Source organism: Ambystoma mexicanum, chromosome 7q, assembly GCF_040938575.1.
Source record: "Ambystoma mexicanum isolate Mex_15411 chromosome 7q, UKY_AmexF1_1, whole genome shotgun sequence".
Classification (NCBI taxonomy): Eukaryota; Metazoa; Chordata; class Amphibia; order Caudata; family Ambystomatidae; genus Ambystoma; species Ambystoma mexicanum.
This window is the reverse complement of record NC_090941.1, coordinates 1,064,642,359-1,064,662,829: the sequence shown is the minus strand read 5'-3', so window position 1 is coordinate 1,064,662,829 and position 20,471 is coordinate 1,064,642,359. Positions and strand designations below refer to the sequence as shown.

General features: G+C 49.7%; 1 protein-coding gene across 1 annotated transcript in view; it reads right to left on the bottom strand.

Moving 5' to 3' along the window:
- C7QH17orf50 (chromosome 7q C17orf50 homolog) overlaps positions 1 to 10,170 on the bottom strand; it is a 164,674-nt gene extending 154,504 nt beyond the window's left edge. Inside the window, exon 1 of the mRNA XM_069640433.1 lies at positions 10,029 to 10,170. The gene's annotated coding sequence lies outside the window, so the exon portion shown is untranslated. The remainder of the gene's footprint in view (positions 1 to 10,028) is intronic.
- Positions 10,171 to 20,471: the final 10,301 nt, after the last annotated feature.

The following is a 20,471-nucleotide window of genomic DNA, read 5'->3' as shown; positions in this document are numbered from 1 at the left end:
GTAGTGCTAACCTGTTCTTTCTTTGTCTTTACAGGTGCTGCTGAAGACTGGATTCCAGGATGGTAAGCCTTTGTTCCCTTAGGCCCAGGATCAGAAGCAGAAGACACGATGAGCGTTCTGCTGCAGAGAATGCAGAATAACACAAAGCAAGATTCATCCATCGGGTGTGGTTTAAATAGCCTCCTGTAGTGCTTAGGTGTCTCCTTCCACAGCCACGCCTAGGTAAGAAAAGAGTTCCTGCTTTCCAGAAGAGTTCCAGTGTTCTGAACCTAGGGAGTGGCTCCTGCCCCACCCAACAGGAAAAGTAGTCCCAAACAGAAGAGGATCAGGGGTTCAACTGGCAGGTAAGTAAGCAGCATGGTCTGCTGCAGGTAAGTCCACCCAAGCATTATGAGCCCGGCGCTTCCAGCGCTGGGACTGGGCATCTTTATGAGCCTGGTGCCACTGGTGCCAGGACAGGGTCCAAAAGGTCCCATTTGGGACTGGCTGGCACTCGGAACCGGGGTTATGGGTCTGCTTCCAAGGGAGTCGGGCAAGTCCTGATCTTTTGGAAGCAGAGATCATGACACTTCCTGGGAGGACCAATCAGACAGTATGTTCCTGAGCCCAGACGAGGGGGGCATCCCTCAAAGTATCCACCACAGAGTCCGCAAAGGTCATTATCTAACAAGTATCGTGTGAATGTCCCCTTTCCCACCAGCTGCAGGGTGTCTTGTGTCCCGTTCTCAATGGTGCTGACCAATGGCAATGTATTAAAGTTCCATCAGTCAGCACAAATGTTGCTTTATTAATAACAAGATGTTCCGGGGTGGGTTGTGAATAAAATGTGCTACACATTTGGAGGTGAGGTGATGGGAAACTATTGAACTGTTTGCTCTAATGACGCTTTCACTATTTGTCCAGTCGTCAGGGTAGTAGGAAATGTTCCTTGGGTGAGGGATGCATTCGCCATAGCCAGGAGTGGATGGAATGCTTCCATGGGGATTGTCTTGTAGGTGGAGGACGGAAAGATGTCACCAGAGTAGGAGGTAGCTTTGAGGGATGCTAGCGTCTTAGTCATGTCCTCCATGAATAGAGTTTTGAAGGTGTTCAATGTCATTGTTTTGCTCTGTGGGATGAGTGGGGCAGTCTGTGCAATGTTGCTGGTGTAGACGTTGTCGCATATCTTGCAAATAAAAACAATGTTTATTGTGGTGCTTTTTCAATGGAATGACATTACAAAATTCCTAGGTTTGTTTTGGTCAGATGAGGTTTTGGACTTGTGCCAGAATTTCTCTTGCTTTTGGATGGCTCTTTTGCTGATATTAAGTTCCTTTGTACATCAGGGGGCTGATGGTTCATGTCTGATAGTACGTTGTTTCTTTAGGGTGCATATGTTAATGTTGGTGTTCAAGAGGTTGCTGAGAGCTTCTAGTAGGATGTTGCTAGCCTTGTACTGGGGTACTGATGGGGAGGAACTGAGATTTCTGAGCTTATCAATTAGTGTTTCTATAGGGACGTCTCTGAGGGTGCGGGTGTCTGCTTGTAGCTTGAGGTTGTGTGCAGTTGATTGGGGCAACACCAACGATAGTGAAGGTAATTGTGACATGATAAGACCAGTCAAGGGGGATGGGTGTGTTGTAACTGAGGGTTGGTACAGCAGTGAAGATGTCTATGATGTTCCCTTGGATGTAGGTTGGGTTGATTGTGTGCTGGAATTAGTTCATTCATTTCCAACAGTCTAAGCAGTGTTTCCTTCATAGTCTTGGTGGCCATGCTGACTGGGAAGTCCCAGAATGAAGATGCTTGTGGGGTGTGTGAGGGACATAGTGATGACAAGGTTGGAAAAGTCACCAATGAAGGAGGTATTGGGTTTGGTTGGCCTGCAGATGAGGTTGAAGTGGCAGAGGGGAGCTTCAGATAATCTGATAGTGGCTACTTCTAGTTTGGCAACGGGCCAGGAGGATTTGTGGATGATGGTGAATCTTCCCTGTCCCTGGGTTGAATGTTGTGGCTATCAGGGGTGTGGATATCTAAGATGTGGGCCAAGGAGGGGATGAGCCAAGTTTCAGTGATGAAGAGTGTGTCCAAGTTGTGGTTGGTAATAGTGTCTTCAGTATCAGCTGCCTGTGCGATTGCTGAGCCGGCTTTGATGAGGTCAGCTTCAGCTTGTGCAGGTTGGTAGGACTTGGAATGTGGATGAGGGTGTTGAGGAGTCCATGATGTTGACAGTGCTGTCAGTAATTTGCTTTGCCTTATGCGAATTGGGATGGGTGTAAAGAAAGGAGGGCGAGGCCCGTGGCATTTCTCTTACCAGAGGTGTCTGGTGTAGGGATTGTAAGGGACGCATGATATCAACAGTAAGACAGACACCAGTGACCACAATTCAAGGGTGTTTATTGACTATCCAAAAGGGTGAGATAAACGCTGATCTAAAACTAAATCTAGAGATGGGAGCAAGCTACCACCAACAAAAAATAATAATGTAGTCCTAGTGGAGTCTCGTCCAAATAAAAGGGCCTATATTTAAAAAAAAACTATTGCCAACCCGTACTACTAATTTACAAATAAAGTGGGGTGATGTTCATGAAAAATAAAGAAGTGTTCACAAAATTATAAATCAGGATGCTCAGGCCATTGGCCTCCCTGCCCCACGTTTTCAGCATGGGACAAGACAGTTCACTCGAGCAAAGCACACTCTCAGGCTTCTGCGGCACAAGGGTACAGTTCCATTTTCACAGTTCAAGATCTTCTATGTCCAAGCCCCTTTGTTTTTTGCAAGTCTCTTGAGTCAGCCGGTCTGGTATACAAAAACAACACAAAAATGTTCTTTTCCTTTTTCAGTCTTCAATTTGGGTGATCGCCCTGGATTGCCCTCAACCGGGCTCATATCCCTTTCAAAACAAAAGTTCAACATTGGATCCCCCTCAGTCGAGCTCAGCTCCATTTCAAACTATGTTCAGATATTTGTTTCTCGTGTGACTCACGGTTCACCCTGGATCCCCCTCAGCCGGGCTCAGAGCCCTTTCTTTCACTCGATCAGTCTCCCTCAGCAGAGCTTGGACCAAGTGTGATGTACTTTAAAGTATTGAAGACATTTGTGCATGGGTTTAGCTTGACCCACTGAATGACCACTTTGATCTCAATATTCTTTTTGCTCACACTCAGTATCAGTTGGATACCTAACAGAGACTTTCGAATAAGCACCCACGTGGCGCAGGACCACTCTGTGTATCGCATGTTTTCTTGGCCTCCCAAAGTTCAATTATAAAGTTCAACTACTCATTTGGTTTCCAATCATATCCACGTCGCTCTTTGCAAATGCCTCACATGCTGTTCTCTTTTTACAATGTTGCGGCTTGCAACCTTGGTTCAAAACACAAGCTGGTTTGGTATCAGTCTCTCTGACTCACCGGCTGTGCTGTCTTTTCTGATACAGCTTTGTTGTAGGAGCCAAGGACAGTACCACAGCAGCAATCACCCCTCCCTGCTTTGGTTATCCATGTGGAAGAGCCCTGGGTACCATCACTGTGCAGGTGTGATCAGCCTTAGTTCCTGGTCTTCGGCTTCTTACTTTCCAAGGCTCACAAAAATAACAGTCTTAAGAGGTCACAGGTACTTCCCTCCTTGCAACTGTCTGGTCTTGCTGTCTTTCTCCTTGTATAAAACTGCCATCTTGGAACTGCTGTTTCCTCGTGTGGTTTGCTTTTGTGCTCCGCCTTTTATCCGTGTGGGGAAGTGTGATGAAGTCAGGTGTGTGTAATAACCCATAATTGGCTGACCTTGCCTGTCCATGGTGTTGGGATATGTCAGGTACACGGCTCTGGTGTTAGTCTGTTGTCGCTCACGGTGAACTGTCCATGAGAAAGTGTTTCATTCGGAGCAGGGGGTGGGGGAGGTTGAATCCCTAGGTATCCTACCTGGTAGGATGACGGAAAGGTGTTATTGGGAAGGGGATACCACGTCTCATCCTCCAGTGTCCCACTTCCATTCCCCGAGGACCCCTCATCCAGGTGATCCTCCAGCACTGGTCCACCCCCAGGAACTGGATCCAAAAGTGACGGCCGTGTCCTGGCAACCTGGATGACAGACTCCGGGGCACTATCGGGTGAGACACCTTCTGGTTTCTCACATGGTCCCGAGTCCTCCACGCCTGAAAAGGGACAAATCAGATTTGCCCTTGTCTTCGTGAGGCCTCTGCTTTGGACACCGGGTGGTGACGCTCTAAGGAGGAATTATAAAGAGCAGAAGGGAGAGGAATAGAGATTAACAAAGGGCTGTAGGGAGGTGGAGGCAGAAAATTGAAAAAAAGATAGAAAGAAATTAGCCAGTAGCAGAGAGCAAGTGACCGCCTACTACTGAGCCCAGGGGGCAGAAGAGGAACAGATAAAGTCGGGGGAAGGGAGACATCCAGAAGGCTGGTGGGTGGTTCAGAAAACAAACAGACAAAAACAACAAAATGTGGGAAAATAGAAGGTTGAAGATGCACAGAAGGCTGAATGCCGATGGAGGGTACGAAAGAGACACAGAAACAGCAAAAAAGCAGGAAGGGGACGGGCAGAGGTGCACAGAGGGCTGAGGCAGGTGGGCCAGAAAAGAGGTAAAACCAACAAAAAAGACAGGGAGGGAGGGGGTGGAGAGGCACAAAGGGCTAGAAGTGGGTGCGGGCCGAAAAGTGAAACAAAAACAGCAAACAAATACAGGAAGCAGAGGCATGGAGCTGCAGAGAAGCGGAAGGTGGGGGACAAAATGGAGAGAAAAACAGCAAAAATAACAACGGGAGTGGGTTGGAGATTCACAGAGGGCTGGAGACAGGTGGGGCAGAAAACAGAGATTTAAACAGCAATCACATCAGTAAGGAAGAGGGGTGGAGATGGACAGAGGGATGGAGGCAGGTGGAGACAGAACATAGAGCTAGGAAGATGTATGCCAATAGCAGAGGTTAAGTGAGTGAGAGACACATCATCAGATTTGTTTTTGCTAGAGTTGCTAAAATCTGAGTGCCACGCTGCCAGCAAAAGGGTAGGGTGCTGTGTTTTTTACGGTGAAATGTAGAATGACAGATGGTATTTGGAGACATACTTAGTTATTGTGTGTGCCCTGCAGGGATGTTGCCGTCATGCTGCGGGTGCACTGTCTGCACGGTGGAGAGGATAGGGATGCAAATAGAATCTGCAGGGGGTTCTGGGGTTCTGACAGACGTTGTAAGGGACTAAGTGACTAGGCTGCAAGGTCTAGAATTGCATTTGCTATTTTCCGATTTTAGTTTTTTGTGTCTTTGCATTCGGTAACAAATGTGCAGATACATAGGCATTACCAATCAGCCAATGGCCGGCTCTCAAATTTAAACATTGGCTTGGTGCTCACAGAAGAAACAAATTGTTGCTTTTAATCTGAAAGTGACACTTTCCAAGAAGGACAGACATTTTGAGAGGCAAATCGGTGTATCCTCTGCAAAGGAAGCTATTAAAATTGACATTATTTAATTTTACTAACGTTATAAAGTGGCTTTTATTAAAATTTCACAATGTTATATTTAATTGGTCACTTTCAGTATATACTGTAATCATGATAAGAATGATAGACTTGGCTTGGTTACACTGAGTAAAGCATGTTATCATAACATAGAATCATTTTACAACTTATTTTCCAAGAAGGCCAGTATGGTACACGCATATTCACATTTTGAAATGCTCCCAGAATAACGAGGAACAGAACAAATACCACCAATGAGGGTGCCTGGCAGCTGTGCATAAAATCTAAAACCATTCTGGGAGCATAAAAATTAACACAGATATATATTTGAGAAATATGTCCAGGTAGAAAGGTTTACATCCTTGAATCGTTAAATGAATAATGAATAATGCAAACTGGGCTGGTGCAGCCTCCTCCTGGCCACCCCCTCAACAATGCGTTGTTCAACGCAGGGGGTGGGTCAGGAGGAAGCCGCAGGATCAGTGGTGAGTGTGACTTGGTGGCATCCCCATGCAATTGGGACGCCGCCAAAAACAAAAATGGTGCTCGGATCACAACGGTGATGTGGGTGGGCCTACTCAGAACTAACAACAATACCACGGGGCACTGTGGTGAGGTGTGGGCAGACCCCCACCTTACACAGAGGGCTGCCTAGGACTGTTTGAGAAGCACAAACTGCACGGGGAATGTGGTGACGCCACATTGTGGACGGGGCCACCCTGAAAGAAGAGGAGGGGCCAGACCCCAGGCATCAACTGTGGCGTCAGACCCCAAACTTCATAGGGCATGTTATCAGTCAGTGGGGAAACTAGCATTACCCCCGAGCCAGCAGCATGAAGCCTGCACGCAATGAACCCTCAGCAGTCACCACATTGTGACATAGTGTCTTTTGTGTTTATGTAGTATGTGAATATATATATGTATAGTATGTGTGTAGTTATTTATCGCCAAAGTAGGTTAAATGTGTGGGGGGGGTAATTATTAGGGAGTATGTTAAGCTGGGTAAACTTTAAGTAGGGATGGAACGTTTAGGTGGCAATTATATTAAATAGAGGGTAGAGGAGAGGTACTCTGATGTGAGGTAGCAGGATAGGTTGGCGGCATGCCAGAGGCCGCGTAGCAAGATGGGACCACCCATGGAGGACATCATCTGGCCTCACACTCCATGTGGGTGATAACTTAGGTTATGAGGGGGATTGGTTGTAGCAGGCCTAAGGGTCCAGGAGAGGAAGAGTGAGCCGACGTAGCCAGTCCCCGCTTAGATGGAGTTCACGCCAGGGGAATCCTAGGGTAAACGTTCAAAGATCAAATGTTTTTTAATAAAGAGGGGTCCCTGCTGGGATCCCTATAAAAATTCACTAGGGTGTCTGTGTCCATTAGTCATCTAAGAACTTGGGGTGTAGCCCATCTCCTGTATTAACCATTTAATTTGGAGTTTGCTCAGCGCCTCACCAGAACAGCTGGTCTGGGATGGTGGAGTGGTGCCAATGTGTTCCAGTTCTGGTCCAGAGTATTTTTAATACTGGACGCAGCCGGGCCAGAAACAAAAACAGGGGCTACATTTAGCTCAGATGTGTGTGCCGCTTTGCGCTGGGTTCGTTTTCACTTAGAGGTAAGTGCGCCTTTGCCCTGGGTTAGTGCTGGACCTAGATTAGTGTTAACCAAGTGGTCTGTGCTCCTTTGCCCAGTATTAATGCTGGGCACAAGTATGTGCTCCTTGCCTGGACTTTGTGGTGGCCCCGAGATATGTGCGCCTTGACCTGGGCTAGTGCTGGCCCAGTAGTTGTGCCCTTTGCCCTGGATTAGATCTGGGCCACAGGTCTGTGCCCCTTGTCCTGGATTAGTGATAGCCCAGAGCCCAGAGATCTGTGTCCTTTGTTCCAGATTAGTGCTGGCTCAGAGGTATGTGCCCCTTGTCCTGGATTATTGCTGGTCCAGTGGTATGTGCCCCTTGCCATGGATTAGTGTTAGTGCAGGGGTATGGGCTCCTCCGCCCAGTATTGATGCTGACCACAGACCTGTGCCCCTTGCACTGACTTTGTACAGGCCCAGAGGTATGTGCCCCTTGCCCTGGATTAGTTTTAGTGCAGGAGTATGTGCCCCTTTGCCCATTATTAGTGCTGGCCCAGAGGTATGTGCCCCTTGTGCTGGATTAGTGCTGGCCCAGAGGTATGTGCCCAATGTCCTGGGTTAGTGCTGGCCCAGAGGTCTGCGCCCCTTGCCCTGGCTCAGAGGTCTGTGCCCCTTGTCCTGGATTAGTGCTGGCCCAGAGGTATGTGCCCAATGTCCTGGGTTAGTGCTGGCCCAGAGGTCTGCGCCCCTTGCCCTGGCTCAGAGGTCTGTGCCCCTTGTCCTGGATTAGTGCTGGCCCAGAGGTATGTGCCCAATGTCCTGGGTTAGTGCTGGCCCAGAGGTCTGCGTCCCTTGCCCTGGCTCAGAGGTCTGTGCCCCTTGTCCTGGATTAGTGCTGGCCCAGAGGTATGTGCCCAATGCCCTGAGTTAGTGCTGTGCCAGAGGTCTGTGCCCCTTGTCCTGGGTTAGTGCTGTGCCAGAGGTCTGTGCCCCTTGTCCTGGGTTAGTGCTGTGCCAGAGGTCTGTGCCATGCCCCTTGTCCTGGGTTAGTGCTGTGCCAGAGGTCTGTGCCCCTTGTCCTGGGTTAGTGCTGCCCCAGAGGTCAATGCCCCTTGCGCTGAGTTAGTGCTGGCCCAGAGGTCTGTACCCATTGCCCTGTGTGAGTGCTGCCTCAGAGGTCTGTGCCCCTTGCACTGGGTAAGTGCTGGCCCAGAGGTATGTGCCCCTTGCTCTGGGTAAGTACTGGCCCAGAGGTCTGTGCCCCTTGCTCTGGGTAAGTGCAGGCCCAGAGGACAGCCCCCCTTGTCCTGGGTTAGTGCTGCCCCAGAGGTCAGTCCCCCTTGCACTGGGTTAGTGCTGCCCCAGAGGCCAGTGCCCCTTGCACTGGGTAAGTGCTGGCCCAGAGGTCAGTGCCCCTTGTCCTGGGTTAGTGCTGCCCAAGAGGTCAGTGCCCCTTGCACTGGGTTAGTGCTGGCACAGAGGTCAGTGCCCCTTGTCCAGTGTTAGTGCTGGCCCAGAGGCCTGTGCCCCTTGTCCTGGGTTAGTGCTGCCCAAGAGGTCAGTGCCCCTTGCACTGGGTGAGTGCTGGCCCAGACGTCAGTGCCCCTTGTCCTGTATTAGTGCTGGCCCAGAGCTCAATGCCCCTTGCACTGGGTAAGTGCTGGCCCAGAGGTCTGTACCCATTGCCCTGTGTGAGTGCTGCCCCAGAGGTCTGTGCCCCTTGCACTGGGTAAGTGCTGGCCCAGAGGTATGTGCCCCTTGCTCTGGGTAAGTACTGGCCCAGAGGTCTGTGCCCCTTGTCCTGTGTTAGTGCTGGCCCTGTGGTCAGTGCCCCTTGCACTGGGTTAGTGCTGGCACAGAGGTCAGTGCCCCTTGTCCAGTGTTAGTGCTGGCCCAGAGGCCTGTGCCGCTTGTCCTGGGTTAGTGCTGCCCAAGAGGTCAGTGCCCCTTGTACTGGGTAAGTGCTGGCCCAGACGTCAGTGCCCCTTGCCCTGTGTTAGTGCTGGCCCAGAAGTCAGTGCCCCTTGCCCTGTGTTAGTGCTGGCCCAGACGTCAGTGCCCCTTGTCCTGTATTAGTGCTGGCCCAGAGCTCAATGCCCCTTGCACTGGGTAAGTGCTGGCCCAGAGGTCTGTACCCATTGCCCTGTGTGAGTGCTGCCCCAGAGGTCTGTGCCCCTTGCACTGGGTAAGTGCTGGCCCAGAGGTATGTGCCCCTTGCTCTGGGTAAGTACTGGCCCAGAGGTCTGTGCCCCTTGTCCTGTGTTAGTGCTGGCCCTGTGGTCAGTGCCCCTTGCACTGGGTTAGTGCTGGCACAGAGGTCAGTGCCCCTTGTCCAGTGTTAGTGCTGGCCCAGAGGCCTGTGCCGCTTGTCCTGGGTTAGTGCTGCCCAAGAGGTCAGTGCCCCTTGTACTGGGTAAGTGCTGGCCCAGACGTCAGTGCCCCTTGCCCTGTGTTAGTGCTGGCCCAGACGTCAGTGCCCCTTGCCCTGTGTTAGTGCTGGCCCAGACGTCAGTGCCCCTTGTCCTGTGTTAGTGCTGGCCCTGTGGTCAGTGCCCCTTACACTGGGTTAGTGCTCGCACAGCTACGTTGCTGCCTCGCTCATTCTGTACTATTCCCTGACGCCTCAGGGTTTGGCGCGCAATACAAGTGTTAAATGAATACAACAAATAAATAAATTCCCTGTCCACGATTAAACGGACCCCGCCATATGTGTCCAATGCTTACATTCAGATTAGTCCTAGTCCAGGTGTCGAGGAAAAAAAATCACCTAGCGCCGATTCCGCTTTTCTTTGAAATATAAATAACTCGCCATTGCAATTTCGTTTTGGGCGCATTTGTTGCTTTTTCTGACCGCCCTCTTCTCGTGCCTATCACTGGGTGTAGTGAAGTCACGGACCGAGCGTTGAAGAGGGCCCCCAGAGTCCTGCCCAGTTGCTATAGTAAACGTGGATGTGATGGCCCGTGCAGCGCAAGGCGTGTGCTCCCCAGACCCACTCACTCACCTGGCACGGGCACCCCTCAGCCACACATGTGAGACCCAGGCGGAGGCTTGAGCAGTGCAGGGCCGCCCTTTCCTGGGCGAGGTGCAGCTGTACTGTTTAGAATGTTATGTTTCAAACTGCACCTTCCCGGGGAGGTCAGAATGCGGAGGGCCCGTCCAGCCCCGGCTACTGTGACGTCTTCTGCTCCATCCTGCAACGCTGCTGTGGCCAGGGCCCGCGGGGCTCCTGCAAAGCAGGAGGGCGCCAGCCCTACCCTTCTTTATTGCCTAATTATGGGTACCGGGAAGTGGGGGGATGCAGACAGGTTTTGCCTCATGTAAAAGTAACAGGTTGAGCAGCAGCACCTCCCGCCCCACCCTCCATGAAAAACACGACGACATTGAGGCCCATGGCTTCAGTTTCAGAGGTCAAAGGTTAGTGCGTTTGAAAACGCAGAAGCCATCTTGGGTCTTACAGTTTGACTGCTATGTCGCCTTCATTCACAGATGTATAAAGACACCTTTGGCTTGGTTCAAGCTCAACCTTCCACACAAAAAAAAACAATATCATCCGGTTTTAATGTGGCACTTAATGCCCGACCTCTCCTGCTTCTAAGCTCTGTATCAATAATACACAATGAACATCTGAAGGATGAAGGGGTAACTAGGCCAAGGTGCAGGGTGGCCCAGGGTCTCGGGAGAGTGCTCATCCTGTGAGTGATCTACCAGATTAGAAACTAAATAAAATCCATGTCAATCTCTGCCCCCCCCCCCATAGCATCTCCCCTGTTAAATTCCGCTTCCGGGTCACCGGAGCGGGACACGGTTACATAGCTCTCAATTCACCCGCTTTTGGCGGGTGTCACCCGCCTTGCAAAGGGCTGACTCACCCGCCAGGCCTCCTGCACGCCCATTCATTCCAATGGGCGTCTCACCCACCAGAAACAAAATCGGGTGATTTCACCCGCCTTTGCAAGACAAATGGTTGAGAGCTATGCGGTTACTAGGAACACCGGTCAATGTATGAATCTGCGAGCATGCAGCTGAGCGGACCATGGGGGGACCCATGCAGCTTCTGGTTTTCCAGGCTGCACGCCGGGCCTGGGGGCACCCAGCAAACATCAGCCTCCGCTGTGTGGGCACACTGGCTGGGCCGAAACATAGGCCGTGGTCACACGGCGGACAGGCACACCAAAGAATGACACAGACAGGAGTTGCCGCTAACTGGGTCTCCACTGCAGTGTCCCCACGTGCCTGCAGATGCCACTTGCATAGACTCAAGTCATGACTTGTACTCTTAAAGGGATAACATGCTCTCAGTTATAGGAGCAATACATAACATCCCCTATATGGGGGTAAGTGTTAGGCCCCAAGCAAACCCCCACAAAGGAACACAGGAGCCTCGGGATATCTCAACCTCTTCATTTATTCTTTAGTCACAAGTGTCCTTCTTCCCTCTACCCTCCCCTTCCTCCCTACTCCCGCCTCCCTCCCCTTGTCCCTCGTCCATCCTCCTTAAAGGAGCCCTCATTCATTTCTCCACCACAACAGTAAGACGCCACTAACATGCCTGCCTTACACCACTGCCCACATCCGATTCCCCACCAGGCAGTAGTCCATGTGTCCGTGACGGAAGTACCATATCATAGCCACCGCCACCACCCCCACTCCCACCCTCACACTAGGGTAAGTAACACATTTATCCATTTCAAGCACTTAGAGGCACAGAAAGTGCACATTCTGTAACTATCTTTCATATGTAAGTGCACATGCTGGGACTTTTTCTGGATTTAGGTAACTGTACACTGACGATGTTGCAACAAAGGTAAGTGCGTGTTCCATGACTGGACAGGGCACACTTCATGACTTTCCAGCCATCTCAAGTAAGGGCACAGTTAATGACTGTCTAGCACTCAAAGGTTAAATTACATGTAATGACTTCCAGGCACTCAAAGGTAAAGGAACAGACCTTGCTGTTTCAGCACAGAGTGGTAAGGGCAATTTCTATGGCTTATCAGCACCCAAAGTTAGGAGTATATTCCATAACTTTCCTAAACTCAGAGGTAAGGGCGTAGTCCATGACTGTCTGGCACTCAGAGGTCAGGGCACATTCCATGACTTTCTGGCATTCCACGTACCTACTCTCAACTCTCGTTCGGCTGTGAAACACTCCTCTGACATCTGTCACCTCTTTGAAGAACTCTACCTAGAAGTCCTTGCTCTCACAGAGGCATGGTTCACGCCCAGTTCGGTCACAAGTTTTGACACTCTCCTCCCTAAGGACCATACGATCCTCTCTGAACCCAGAGCCAACCGTCCTGGAGGTGGAGTAGCCCTGATCTTTCCGGAGTGGGTCCCCCGCCTCTGCCATCCCTACACAGGCCTACTCCTCCTTTGAATGCCTGGTCTGCAGGCTCTCTATCTCCCCTGGCCTCTCTCTAACTGTGGCCACCTGGCCAAGTCAATCGCGTTCTCTCTGAATGGGCTGACCTCATCTTCTCTCCTTGCCTCTACCTCTCAACTTCTCCTGCTTGGATACCTCAAGATCCATTTGGATGCTTCCAATACCTCCTCGGCGCTCTTCCCACACTCTCTGCAACACTCTCTCCATTCTACCCTCTAGTCTGACACACTCTGCCGGGCACACCTTGGATCTCCTCTGACATCCCCCTCTCTCCACTCCTCTCTCTTGGACTGATCACTTTCTGCTCTCCTCCCTCCTGACACTCTCTGTCCCCCAGGTGAAGCCTACCCCAGCACTGCCACCAACCTTCTCGGTCATCTGGCCCATGAAGCGTGTGTCAGTGGGTGCCTTTGCTGCTACCTTCTCTCCTTCTTTCTATCACTAACACTCTCAATGTCCTTGCACCTGTCATGAGTATCCGTCTGAATGACTCAGACCTCGCCACCCTAAAATGCAAGTGTAGGGTGGCTGAGAGGAAGTGGAGGGCATCTGGAACATCCTCTGACAAACTGACCTGTCGCCTGCTCCAAAGGCAATACAGACTCTCTGTACTGTCCAAGAAGCGAACCTACATCCAAGCCAGCATCTCTGCGGCCTCTAACACGGCTAAACTCTTCAAAATCTGCAAGTAGCTGGCATATCTTGCCGCAGTCTCCACCTCTCCTGTTCCGTCCCAGGCTCTCTGCACGGCTCTGGCCTCTCACTTCTCTAATAAAATCCAGGACATCCTGGCCCATCTCGCCACCTCCTATCCCTCTCCTGACCCTCTTCTGGCTGACTCTCCCTCTCCTCCTCCCTTCTCCTCTTTTTCTGTGATCTCTCCTGATGATGTTTCTAGACAAGTCCGATCTATGAAAGTCTCATCCAAGCAGGTGCTCCCCCTGCTCCGCCAGAACCATGAATGACCACATTGACACCCTTGCTCCAGCCTTGACCGATTTCTGCAATCATTCTTTTGCCACTGGAACTTTCCCCTTCCCCTTAAGCACTCCCTTGTGCAACCCCTCCCGAAGAAACCGTCAGCCGATCCTTCCTGTCTGGCAAACTACCGCCCAATCTCTATCACTCCTTCTTTGGTCAAACTCTTGGAAAAGCTGGCCATCACCCAGCTCACTCTCCACACTGAATCGGTTGGTTGTCTCCATGACAATCAGTCTGGCTTCAGAGCAGCCAGAAGCACGGAAACTGCTCTCCTGAACAACCGTCAAGACCTGCTCACAAATCTTGATTCTAGCCTTGCTTCTGTCCTCATCCTACTGGATCGTTCCTCGGCTTTCGATACAGCCAACCATGCCATCCTGATTAATCATCTCTGAGAGAACCTGGGCATCACTGATCAGGCCCTCGCCTTACCATCCCTCTCAGGTCCAAGTTGGGTCCTTTCTCTCCACCACCTCTCTCTCCACATGTGGTGTTCCCCAGGGCTCCAACCTCTCTCCCTGGCTTTTCAACCTGCACGTGGCCCCTTGAGCTAACATCATCTCTACCTTCTCTAACTTTCAGTTTTATGCAGATGACACTGAGCACTCCTTCAGGCTCCCCGCTGACTCCTCTCCTCTCTCGCTCATTCCTGACTGTATATCCATGATTTAGGAATGGTTCGCCTGAAATGATCTGTGCCTCAATGCCAGCAAGACAGAGATCCTCCTCATTGGGACCCCTGCTCCCACTTTCCCCCTTTTACTCTGAGCCCCCTCCTTAGGCCCTCTCCCTGCACCCTCCTGTGAGGCAAAAAACCTTGGGGTCATCTTCGACTGCACTTTCTCCTCACCTCACATCACAGACCCCTCGAAGAAGTCCCACTATCAGCTGCACACCCTCAGAGGTATTCTTACTTTCTCACTTCCCCCCCGAAGCTCAACATCTCCAGAGCCCTGGTTCTCTGTAGGCTGGACTACTTCAACAGCTTCTCTCTCAACCTGCCATCCTCTACTCTCCACCCTCTGCAACTAATCCAGACCAGGACTGCAACACTTGTCCTTGGCCTCAAGCCCAGGGATCGTATCTCTCCAGCCCTGAAATCTCTTTACTGGCTCCCGGTGGCTGAAATGATCAGGTTCAAGACCCATTGTATTGTCCACGAGGCTGTCTGGGGCAGGGTTACATCCAACTCTCTCCTAAACCTCTTCCTTCTCGAGCCCATCACTCAGCTACATCTAACTCTCTGACAGTCAGACGCTTCTCCAGGCAGAGAATTGGTGGTAGATCCCTCTCCTCTTCAGGGGCCTCCCTCTGGACTAGCCTCCCTGTCACTCTCAAACGGAGCAGGACCACCTCCGGGCAGCCGCACACTTAGGATTTGCATCTGCAACCCTACAGTCCACCCCCTTTTTGCACTTCCGTGAGCTGGCTCCCCCGGCTACACTTACTCAGAGCAATTGCTGCCCTGACCGCACTTCCCTTTGTCCCTCCCTCTGCACTTCTGCACCCCCCGCACCGCACTTGCATGATCTGAATGACACAATGTCTAGTAAGATCGTTTGTCCTCACTATGTCTTGCTACCTTGTCTTGCCACGACTAGAAACACCTGTGTACAGGCGCGTTACAAATGACTCATATCACATCACTCAGAGGTCAGGGCACATTCCATGACTTTCTGGCGCTCAGAGGTCAGAGCATATTCCATGACTTTCTGGCGCTCAGAGGTAAGGGCACATCCTCTATAGACTGGACTATTGGAACAGCCTCTTTCTAAATCTTCCTGCCTCTACTCTTTGACCTTTACAACTTATCCAGAACAGGACTGCAAAACTTGTCCTTGGCCTCACGCCCAGGGACCGTTTTCCTCCAGCTCTGGAATCTCTTCACTGACTCCCCGTGGCTGCAAGGATCAACTTCAAGATCCTCTGCATCATCCACAAGACTTTCTGGGGCCTGGGACCGCTCTACCTCCAACTTTCTCTTCCAAAACATCTTCCTTCTTGAGCTCTCCACTCATCCACCTCCAACTCTCTGAGGGTCAGATGCTTCTCCAAGCAGAGAGTTGGGAGCAGATCTACCTCCTCGGCTGGGGCCTCCCTTTGGCACAGCCTCCCTGCCTCGCTCAAACTTGAGCAGAACCACCTCCGGCTCCAGAAGCAACTCAAGCCCTTTCTTTTTGCTTCCGCTTTTTCTCTTCATCTCCCCTGCTGATGCACCCGACTGCTCTGTGCACTGGTCACCTGGTCACCCTCTGAACTTGGGCCCAGGCTCCTGCATGTCCAGTTGCCCTTCCACTGCCTCTGGGCGTCCCAACACTTAAGGGTCTGTATCTGCATCCCTACAGTCCCTTCTCTCTGCACCTATGAGCTACCCGCTGGATGCACTTGTGAGTTAACTGCACTTCCCCCTTCCCCTCGTCCTGTCACTTCTCCCCTTCGTCCTTCCCTGCACTTGCGTGATCTGAATGACAAAAGTCCTAGCAAAATTGTTATTTCGTCCTCCCTTTTTTCCGCATTCCTTGTTTTGTTGCGCCTTGAAACACTTGTGTACAGGCGCGTTATAAATGCCACATCATATCATATCATGACGTTCTGGCACACAGGAGTCAGGGCACATTCCATGACTTTCTGGTGTTCAGAGGTAAAGGCACATTTCATGACTTTCTGGAGCTCAGAGGTAAGGGCACATTCCATGACTTTCTGGCACTCAAAAGTCAGGGCACATTCCATGACTTTCTGGAGCTGTTGTCAAAAAGTTCAAACTGGCACTCCGCCATAAAATATTGGATGGCGTCTCACTTGGTCATGTTCAACTCCACTAACACTGAAGTTCTCTACTTCCCAGCCAAACATGATATGCCTTCATAGAGTTGTGCTGGAGGTGGCTTCTCGATTGCCCTTTCTTCTCCTTTCTGTTGGCAGTGTTACATTTCTGAGGGTCCTTTACTCTAATTTTACAAACGCCACTGTTGTCCGGTTTCAGCTTGGCGGACTTGTTCTCCTGCTGCCACCAGGATTCGATTCTCCGCTCCCAGAGGACAGCGCCGGCTTGAAGCGGGGACGGGCTGCCTAGTGAATGGCGGTTGGAGCCCAGTACATTATCCTGCAGTGAGGAAGATCAGGTAATTGGTGTGCGCAGATGGCTTTAGGGGCGAGCTTTGGCTGCATTGCGGTGGGGAGGTGGTGAGTGCAAACCGCACCCTGCCTGGCCCCTGCTCTGCCCCCCCCAACCCCTGCGAGAGGTGTTCTCTTCACCTCCTTCCATCTTATCCCCTCTGGTCTGAAGGTTCTTCTGTGACCGTGCCTTGGAATTTCTACCTACATCTTGAGTTTTACCTAGGCACTCTGGGTCTGGGTCACACTTTCATTGGAGATAGAGTGCTGCGGGCTATGCCTTTGAGATCCTGTGCCAAGCCCCTTTGTGCTTTATACACCTACCCCTGTACTAACTGTGGTTAGTGCACTACATTGGGGAGCAACGGTTGATTAATTTTATGTGGTTGGCGTAAGCCGTTAGTTAGGGTACTTAGTCCACTGTGACTCTACCCTGACTTTATTGTCTACCTGGGATGAACAGAGGGTGGTTTTGCTTTAGCAGCCACGGCTGCACATTGACTATTGTAATCTCTGGAACTGCTCTTTCCATAGGCTCTCCCTCGACAAAGCAGTAAACATTTTAAAACCCTAAAAAACAATACAGGGCCTGGCTAAAGGACCATAAAATCAGCTATACTTCTGCAATATGGCAGCTTCAACTCACGTGGATCACTACTCATGATGCCAAGAAATGTTGGCATATGTTGGGCACCTTTCGAGATAATACCAAGGAATACAAGTTTGTTGCGTTACTGAGGCAGATTGGGGTAGATACATCTTTGACCTCTATTTTTGCTTTGAGGAACCGAGTGGTGCCCTTCCACTTATCCCTATGATCAAAATCACTGTCTGGCATCAGGTGCCCAATGCAGACTTGGAGGGAACGATCTTGAACTCCAAGTCCTCTTGAGCTGTTGGCCTAGACGGCCTTTGCAATGCAGTGATGAAGAGAAGGCCCCCCTATTTTGGGCTGTTTTGCTGAATATTTGTGAGACCGGGGTGATCCCACAATTTAGACGAGATTCGATTTTGGTCCCTGTTTTCAAACTGGGCTCGCGAGCTGACTCTTCCTGTTTTCTCCTATTAGAAATTCCAGATGCAGCTCGAAATTCTTTGCGGGCCTACTATTACAGAAGCTGAACAACTGGGCTGAAAGAGAAAAATTACTTGGCCCACAGCAGTCTGGCTTCAGAAAGGATTGTAACACCTCCCCATTCCATCTGGATTCTTCAGACACTCATATCGGACACCCATACATATCCTGACATGCCACTGTATATATGTTTTCTAGATTATAGTGCTGCCTTTGATAGTGTGATTCGATCTCGCCTTTGGGAGAAATTGGTAGCTTGGGGAATAGATGACACACTGTACTTTGTTAAACTGTTGTGCACAGACACTTGGGTCAGGGTTAGGCTAACGCAAGAGGGCGCCCTGTCAGGGTCTTATCACACTAATATAGGCCTTAAACAGAGGTGTGTCCTTGCACCCCTATTATACAATCTTTATGTGTTGGACTTGCAACAGTTTCTAAAAAGGCTCACAACTTTTCTCCTTATTTTGGAGGAGAGGAAACAGTCTGCCTTAGGTACGCAGACGACACAGTGGTCATTGACCGGACTGCCTTGGGGCTTCAGCGTTCATTAAATGCATTGTTTGCATATTCTAAAATCAACGGTCTGAAAATTAACCTTTCAAAGACCAAGGTTATGATCTTCAGCAAAAGGCTGAAATGTAAAGGGCGCTTTTCTTGGTTCCTGGACAGTGTTCATCTTGATCCTGCAAAGGATTATAAATATCTTGGCGTGCAGGTTTCAGTTTTGTCGTCTTTGGCCCACTTGGAGGAAGGGATAATACCAAAAGCTAGGCCAAGTAGTTGGTTATTAGGAGGGTTATCATCGATAATGGGGGCAGATCCATTGAAGCCTTGGTAATAGCATAAAGGATGTCGATCATACCGACCATCCTATATGTCCTAGAAGTCTTCCCTCTGAAGGCAGTGTTGTGGCTTCCCAAACTAAAGGCCGGAATCCTGCGTTTGATTCTTAATCTACCTACTTCCATTCCAGTTGAGGCCCTGCGTTTAGAGCTAGGCTTACAATCACTTTTGTCTCGATGGAAAGTGGCGGCAGCCAAGCTCTGGGTCGATATCAAATTCAATTGGCGCTCCACTTCCTCTTTGTAATACTTAACACAGGACCGTGGTAATCTCTGCTCTAAAAGCACTTGGTTCAAGGATGTGGAGAGCATGGTTAGTCACACTGTTTAGATATTAATTTAGCCTGCTTAAATGTATGCAATGTCCCCGTATTTCTGAGCAAGCTTAGCAAAAAATCCTGCATTTGTGACTGTATCGCATCCCTCAGTAAATTGGTGAAATTGAGCAGGTACGCAGTGTATTGTCAGCAGGGTCAATTTGTAGACTCTCCGCGTCAATATCTTATTACATTATACCTCCCGGGTCTCATCAGATTCATATTCCACCTGAGATTCGCTATTCTCCCTGTCTTGGGATACACTAGGGCATGGAAGGGGAGGAAAAGAGAGGAGCGCCTCTGCAGATTATGTCATCAGCACGGCATGTCCTCACAGATTGTCGAGTTCTCAGTGCTCTTTAAAATACAGGCTTATGCCAAATTTGTAAATTATTGCTCAGACCAGTTCTGGAGCATGCTCTATTGTGGGGATTCATATGATATCACAGCTGCTGCTTTTCACATATGGCTTAAGATTAAGGCAATGTATCCTTTTATAATTGACCGCTCATCAGAAGAAAATGGACGATTCATGAATGAATGAATCGTAGTATACTGTGTGACATTCAAAATGAAAAGTAATTCTGCTGTTTATCTGATGAAATATTGTTTGTATTTTAATGTATTTATAGATTGTTTATATGTGCGAAAGGATTTAATGTTTCCTAATTGCTCAAAATAAAATAAAAAAATAGATATGCCTTCCTCTCCTCCTCTTCTCTTTTCTCCCGACTACCTTCCTTACTCTGCTTCTGCTCGTAACCTTGGTGTCATCTCTGACCCATCACACAACCTCTCACTCTTCTTCTCCAAATCTGCCGCTGCAACCAGACTCAGCCTCCTCAATACCAGAAAAGTCTGTCATCTTCTTACTTTCAATACTATTAAACAGCTAATCTTCGTAGTCCTTTCTAGATTGGACTACTGTGCCAGTCTCCTCTATGGCCTTCCCAACTATGCTTTTTCACCTCTGTGTGCACACCTTTCAACCTGTCTCGCTTTAGCTCTATCTCCTTTGCCTGTCGCCAGATTGGCTGGCTATCTATGAAACAAAGGGCAAAGAATCAACTTCTTCTCACCATCTTTCCATGGACTCACCCCACTCCACCTATCTGTTCATATTACTTACTACTCTCCTCCTCAACTCGTTAAGATCATCCTCAGCACACCACTCGAACCCCCTGTGCTCACTCTCATTTCCGCTCCCTATTTCTCTTCTCGCTCCCTTACTCTGGAATGCTGTTTCTCTCCCGCTCTGTACTACTAAAACCACTATTTAAATCCAACTTCAAAGCCCTCCTTCTTTCTTAAATACCTAATTCCTAGCTCTCTACAGTACTACAACACCCCGTTTTCCTCTCTCCCTACCCTTCACAGTTAACCCTACAGCATCTTTTCATCACGCCTCCATCCTTAATTCAGCACTTCCTCCACCATCCTGTTCCTATGGCATTATGTCCTGTCCACGGCTCTGGTTTATGTTTCCACCTTCGCCTGCGCAACATCTGGTCTTCAAGTCACATTCTCTCATTCCATTGTAAAGGATCCATGTCCTCTGCTCTGTTTTCAATGGTAAATTCTGTACATGTTTTTGTCCCAAAAATGCATTGCTTTCCCCGTGATTTAAAAAAATAAACATTTAATTATACGTACATCTGCAAACTCTTCTTCACATCTGTAATCTAAACCTCAGGAAATAACTGCAACAAACTATTAAACCATCTTGGAA